Source organism: Coptis chinensis, chromosome 4 (genome assembly GCF_015680905.1).
Source record: "Coptis chinensis isolate HL-2020 chromosome 4, ASM1568090v1, whole genome shotgun sequence".
NCBI lineage: Eukaryota > Viridiplantae > Streptophyta > Magnoliopsida > Ranunculales > Ranunculaceae > Coptis > Coptis chinensis.
In genome coordinates, this window is record NC_141459.1 from 75,018,208 (window position 1) to 75,026,069 (window position 7,862).

The window sequence follows — 7,862 nt, forward strand, 5'->3', positions numbered from 1 at the left end:
CTATAAATTCAAGACATAATATGTGTTATGTTTTATTTTTTTCCTCGATCGTCCTGTTATCTATCTACTCAATAGCCATTTTATGTTCTTAATTCATGTGATGCCCTCGTTGCAGGTGTAGTTGCATAAAGTTTGTCGAACTGTATTGATTAGGGAGTGTTTGTGTGTGTGTGTGTGTGGAAGGGAGGGGTGGGGAACTTAAGCAAAAAATCTTTCGAAATTTCCAATGACAAGAAAATTAGGTGTGATACATCCATATTAGAAACTTACATACAAAAGCATGTTGTTTTCTGGACTCAAGACAGTGATATCTATCAACTGCAACATACCAACTTTGACTCTGCAGGCAAAAATTGCACAAAAACATCTTCAACATTATAAACAGCACAAGACACAACACAGTCAAGGCTGCTATTTGAGCCTTCTCCATATCATATAGCAGGACTCACTGGCCAATTCAACTTGGTTTTGTTGAAGGAAGACAGTTGGCTGCAAAGAAACCCCTCATTTCAGCAAACCTTCATGTTGTTTGTGGTATGTTAAAGGAATTGATATTTTCTCTCATGTCTATACCATCATCTATGTGGTAAAGAAAATGCATCTGACTTCATCGTCTCATTCGCTCTCCCTTTGTTAGTTGAACTGTGATAGTGGTATGTCTGAATGTGTTTTGGAATACTTTGATATTGGTATGTCTGAATGTGTTTAGAAATACTTGCAGAAAGGTGATGAGATGTTAGACATTGCTGCAAGTGAACCAGTAGTTGTGGTCCTTGAGTTGGGGCAATTGAAACAATTTAAAACCATCATATTGAAGAAGAGACCACCACTTTGTTTATCTTAATTTAACTGTTTTTATTTTTATCAACTCCATTGGATTCTGGACTGTATGGTGACATTATGCAATACTTTTGATCTAGATCCTCATTGGCACATATTGCTTTTGTTAAATCTTCTTCTGATAATACTTAAAGGTTTATCAATTTTTTTTCTTCTCCGATCAGTTAGGAATTTTTATTTTTATTTTCCTGAAATGAGTGTTTCTGCTTTATAGGATTGAAGTTGTAATGAAACTTAAAGATTTCTATCAATATTGCATAGGTTTGTACCTTGGTATTTTTTCTTCTTTTCTTACGATAGTATTTTGCATGTAGGATTAGTTCTTGCTTTTGTGAAAACTATGCTTAATTGTTGACTATGATTGTTGTATGATTTAATCAGTTAAAACCACGTCCATTCTATTTGGACTACTGTTTTAGTCAGCGAGAATGCTGCTGTATTTTATTTCTGTCATACAATTCTTATTGATTTTTAAATCCTATAAGGCTATCTCTGTGGAGCCTATTTTCTCCCTGAGCCTTTCAGTCCCATGTGGATGCTCATTTGGAGCTTTGTAGCTATGTTTTATTGTCTTTCAATCACATATGAGATCAATGTCGTTCCTGTGATTTTTAAATCTATGTAAATAAACGATGTATATGCTTGGATCGCATCAAAGCTATATCCGATGCAGCAAAGCAATATCCGATGCATTTGTTTAAAATCTGCTTTTAAAAACTGTTTCACTCGACCTTCCTTTGGTTTACCAAGAGTCTTAGGAATTGCAGCTTGCAAGGACCAGTTCCAGACCTAAGCAGAATACCAAGTCTTGGCTACTTGTAAGTTTGTGAGTTTGGCTGGTAACTTCTTTAGTTTCTTATCGTAGAATGAATCAATGGTAAATCTCACCACTTCCAAAGGTGGAGATAAGTTGCATTTTAGTGATTGATGATGGGAATGTTTACTTTGGTTATGACATTCAATTTCCAGAGATCTCAGCTGGAACCAACTCAATGGATCAATACCATCAAATAAGCTTTCTGATAAAATCACTACCATGTATGTATTGTTATTCAATTCTCTTTGTTATGCTTAGTCTGTCTCTGTTTAACATATTTTATATTGTGGAGGACATGTATATCTATGACTTAAGGGAAGTTTTAATCTCCATCTATTCAAGCCAGTGTTCCTTTCCTTGGCTGTGGAACAACGGAACTGATTGTGTTGTACTATATGCAGTGATATGTCATACAACAACCTCTGATTTTTAAATCCTTTAAGGCCATCTTTGTGGAGACTATTTTCTCCCTAAGCCTTTTAGTCCCATGTGGATGCTCATTTGGAGCTTCGTAGCTATGTTTTATTGTCTTTCAATCACATGTGAGATCAATGTCGTTCCTGCGATTTAGAAATCTATGAATGTATCCCTCTGTTTGTATTCCCTGTTTTAAAATCCTCAATTTGTTATTTACTTCATTGGAACTTTTTTCCACCATGGATGAGGGTAGTAGGTATAGTTGTTAATTTAACGAAAAAATTAATGTGTAAGTAGGTAGGGCAGTTTTGGTTTAGTCCTTATGTAGGTCTGTTACGGTTTACTCCTCTAAGAGATTATGCAAGTACCAAAAATTTCATACAAATTTTGTGGAATGACCTGTTTGCATATGTGTTACAATCTTGCTAGATCATGCTTGGAAGTAGGGACCATTAAGAAAAGTTGTTCTCTGTAAAAAGTTTTCAACCAGTTTCAATAACCTGCCTCATCTGTGGGGTCTGGAGAAATAGTATTTCAGAGTTGCGTTATACAACAGAGTGATTATCAAAAAAACTAATGTCGTAACTTCTTTGTTGAGAGGGTCTACTCCAGTGCTGCACCTTGCCTTCATATGATGGAAAGACCATAAAAGGATCTCACTTTCATCAGCAATTGGTTTGAAATTTGAAAACTGAAAGGGTTCTGCTCTCTGCTTAATGTTGTAAGAGCATGCTCAATATCTGTATTTGGATGCATGGTAGGGCTGTTTGCTTTAAAACTGACCATGCTCTTGGCTTCCTCAGGAAAATGGACAAAACAACCGACTCAACGACATATGTAACACGTACATTGGGAGATGCAAAGGATCCAATAATGATTCGATAATTTCATCGAAAACTGCTACGTTTCTTCAGTACAGACCATGGTATTATCTATCAACCTTGACACACAAGCGAATGAGATTTATTGAAGGAGCCGATGTATGTGCCAGACAAGATTTATTGAATGTCATTGCGTATGGAACGTGGTTAAAGTGGTCAAGCTTGATATATGTGGTAAATATTTATTCTCCTCCTGCCCTGGTTCTTTTCACCCTACAATTTAACTATTTTTAATGTGATAATTATGTACGCACAAATGTATTAGCATCAGGGTTAGACCCATCACATATGTGCTTGAAACTATTATTATACCTGAGGTCTGTACCAGTATGAATAGTTGTTCTTCTTTCTCATTTGACTTCCGTTGCGAACACTTGGTTTCTGTTTCCTGCCTAGAGAATAGAGATGACGTTCATTTGAATGTATTTCTTGAGCTAATGAACATAATATTCTGTGTTTGTTTATCTCTATGCTGCTTAATTAATCTACTTTCACTGGAAGTAAAGGCTTGAACACGTTTTTTTTGTCTGTTCCATGGAAAAGATAGAGAATTTTCATGGATAGGAGAAAGAAAGACAAAAGTTGTTTTCCTTTGGCATATATGAGATGCTTATGGGTGATGCGTTTTTATTACTTGGGTTAAAACTTAATAATATCGCTCCTGTTGCTCTTTGTTCTTCTCGTGAGGTCGCACACCTGAATCTAGCTTATGGTAACTGATACTCATACTATTGCAATGTGGAAATAAATTTGACATTTTTTTAAAGGTTTATGTTTATGACAAGTTTTTGCTGAACGATTGTAGGATTTTTTTTTTCTCATGAATCTATACGAATAAGAAGTTTGCTTGGTGAAGGCAGGGGCAACTTAACTATGGGGATATTGAGCAACTCTGAGTTTCTATGTACATATTTGTGCCGACCTTTCAAATTTGTTCACTCAATACTCTCATAACACATAATTGTGTTCCACTTTCCCCCTCTAAAACCACGTGACATTTTCTAAGATTATCTCAGTTTCTCACTCTATGAACAACATAACAAGTGATCATATACTAAACAAATTGCTTTTTTTTTTTTTTTTTTGAAACGATTATTTGGGGTTAGGCAGACCCCAACCTGTATTGATATGATCAAACTCTTTGGTATAACTTACCAATAGCATCTTCCTCCACTATTACATTAAGCTCATACGTGAGTGGGGGAATGCTAACCAAGGTAACTCCTGGATTTATAATTCTATCCAGAATAGTACTAGACTTAGCCATCACATCAGCCGCTCTGTTCTTTTTCCTATACACATGGGAACACTAACCGAACCAAACTAGCTCATGAGCCTCCAGATGGCTTCAACTGTATCGAGACAGTACCAAGGGCTTACCTCCTTTCTGTTAATCACTTGAACTGCTCTCATGGTATCAGACTCAACCAATATCATGTTACAATTCACGCTGAGGGTTGCCAGGATACCTGCCTCTATACCTTTTAATCCTTGGATAATCATCAACCGTAAGTTTGCATTACCCATATATAGAAGAATGGGAGCACCCTCATGGTTCCTCAATATACCTCCATATCATGCACAGTCATCAGTCACCGACCCATCAACATTTATCTTAATGAATCCAAGTGGTGGCTTGGTCCACTGAACTAGTTAGTGCACTCTTTGCTTAACAATGATATCAATACCAAGTCTAGCAATCATTCTACTAGTCGTAGGAGAGGAGTCCTCAGTAGTCTTGATAACTCGCTGCAGATAAATTCGCATCTTCTCTATGACATACTTGCTGATCGACTCAGTGTTGTGAGCTTTGTTCCTGAACCTCCTGCTATTCCTCTCATTCCAAATCCCATACACAGTAGCACAAATCATCGTTATGACTATCTCACTCGATAACAAGTTCAATCTCGTTAACCGCAAAAGAAACTACCACTCAACAGAGGATTCGCGCACCATTCCCAACCCCAATCTATCCTTTACTGTAGCCTAAACCTTCTTTGTGAATGCACAGTTGAAAAAGAGATGCTTCGAGTTTTCTGGATGATTATTGTCACACAGACAACACTCTGAATGAGACAGGACCTTCCTGTGGATCAGTCGATCTTGGGTAGCTAGGAAACCCGAAAAAGTTGCCAGGTGATGAAAGAATGTTTTGGAACATTATGTTTACCCCACACCAATTTGTACCATACAACCTTTTCTCTCATCTTTTTGATTGACATATAAGCTGACTTTGTGGAGAATCTACCTGAGCTTGTAGCAGTCCACACTACCAAGTCCTGGGCCATGTTGACATTTATGGAAGTCTGTAGGATTTTATTCTTTAACTCACCGTCTGGCAAGTTAAGAACCATATCATTCCATGATCCATTAGAGATCAGGCACTAACTTTGGCATCATCTGGAACATGAAGGAGATTTCTTGCCTGTGCATTATGAAGAAGAAGCATAGAGGATATCCAAGGATCATGCCATAAACTTGTGCCTTCCCCGTTAGCAATCAATCATCTAATATACTTTCGGGCAATCTTCCTATGTTTCAGAATACTCCTCCAGAACCACGAACAATCCGTCGAAATCTTCATAGACCAGAAATTTTTCTGTCGAATGTGGTACTCCCAAGTCCATTTTGTCCAAAGAGTTTCCTCCTTACTTGCTACCTTGAACACCAAACTGCAGTAAGCTACTTTGTTCCATACCCTCGGATCAATTATACTCAGCCCACCTTCCTCTTTGTGCAACCTCAATGTTTCATGACTAGCTTTATGCATCTTCACTTGCAGAGAATCTCCAGCCTACAAAAATCTGTTACAGAGTTTAGCCACCTTATACAATACACCTACTGGAAGGATAAACGTCTTCGCCCAGTAAATATGAAAAGACGAGAGGATAGACTGTATGAGCTGTAACCTGCCCGCATAAGATAAGGACCTGTTCTTCCAGTTTGACATTCTCATAGTGATTTTTTCAATCAGCGACAAACAATCCTTGGAACTGATTCTAGCTGCAGTGAGAGGTAACCCCAAATATTTAATGGGAGGGGAGACTAGCTGCACCCCCAATAAGTCTGCAAGGGCAATCCCATCATCTTTGGTCATACTGCCAGTTAGGATAGTCGTCTTCAGTGTATTTATCTTCAGTCCCGTGAGAGAAGAGAAGTTATCAATGGCCGCCTTAACAGCCAAAATAGAGCCTGACTCCCCTTTACAGAAAAGAAGTACATCATCAGCGAAGCTCAAATGAATAATCTCGATTCTTTTACATCTGGAATGAGACCGAATGCTTTTCATTTGGGGCCCTTGCTTCAGTAGACCACCTAACAAGTCCATTACCAGAACAAACAGATACGGAGACAGAGGATCACCTTGTCTTAACCCTCTTTTCCCTTCAAAGAATCCATACGGACTACCATTGACGAGGACTGAATAACAAGGAGAAGTGAAGCACATAGATAGCTTACCGATAAACTTGTCAGGAAATCTGAATCTCTTGAGTACCAGTAAGAGTGAGTCCCAGCTGACAGTGTCATAAGCTTTTTGGATATCAACTTTGATAGTATATCTCTGTGGCCCATGCTTTCTGTTGTACCCTCTGAGCAATTCATGAGCTAGTAACAGATTGTCCTGTATACATCTTCCAGGAATGAATGCTGATTGGTTTAGGGCGATCAACTGATCCATGTAAGGCTTCATCCTGTTACTTAGAACCTTGACAATACATTTGTAAGTGATATTACAACAAGCAATCGGACGAAATTCATCAACTTGGGACACAACAGGCTTTTTAGGAACTAGACAAAGAAACGTTGCATTAGTACCTTTATGAATCTTGTTGTGACAGAACACTTCCTTAACAGCTCTTAGAAAATCGCCACCAACAATTTCCCATGAATTTCTGAAGAAGAATGCTGTATAACCGTCAGGGCCTGGGGATTTAAAATCATCCATATCAAACAATGCATGTGTAATCTCTGCATTTGTGACCTCTTCAAAAAAATTTACTGCTAGTTCAGTATTCACAACACCCCTTACTGAGATCTCCTCTAACAACAAATCAGTACACATCGTCTGAACCTCAACTCCCAGAAGCTCTTGAAAGAAACTGACGAACGCATTTGAGACTTGTGTAACACTTTCATGTTTAACTCTATTCAAATCTGTTACAAACCACACGAAATTATGGTATCTCCTTTCTTTTATTGCTTGATGAAAAATGCATTTCCTTTATCGCCGTAGTCAAGCCAATCATTTTCAGCTTTCGCCTTAAGTTCCATAAACTCCATCTCGATCAGTTTACATAGGATAGTTCTTGCTTCTCATTCCTTATTACATAACTGGGAATCTGTAGGGTTCTTTTGCAGCTCAATTTGAAGACTGTGAAGCTCCTCCCTAGCTGCCTCAGTTTTAATATGGATATTGGACATATGTACCTTTGCCTAACCTCTCAGTTTAGACTTAAGTATCTTCAACTTTTGGACCATAATATAGAGACAACTGCCCATCACCTCTATTGCCCACACTTGCTGAACCACCTCTTTGAACTTATCATGTAGATCCCAGGAATTACAAAATCGGAATGGAACTCTTCCTCTTTCAGCATCAACCAAACACACTAGCATAGGGGAATGATCATAAATTCCTTGCGGAAGGAATTCAGCTGATGCCTGATCAAACAAGGACGACCAGAGGATGTTTATAAGAACTCTATCAATTTTTGACCATTTCCTGTTTGCTCCTACTCCATAATTTGTCCACGTATAATAACACCCAGAAGCTTTCAGATCAAACAACCCTGTATCAGCTAGGCAATCACTAAAAGGAGCTGTTTCTCTAGAATGAACCGGCTCCCTTATCCTTTCATGAGAGAACAGAACATTATTGAAGTCTCCATGCACACACCATGGACCTG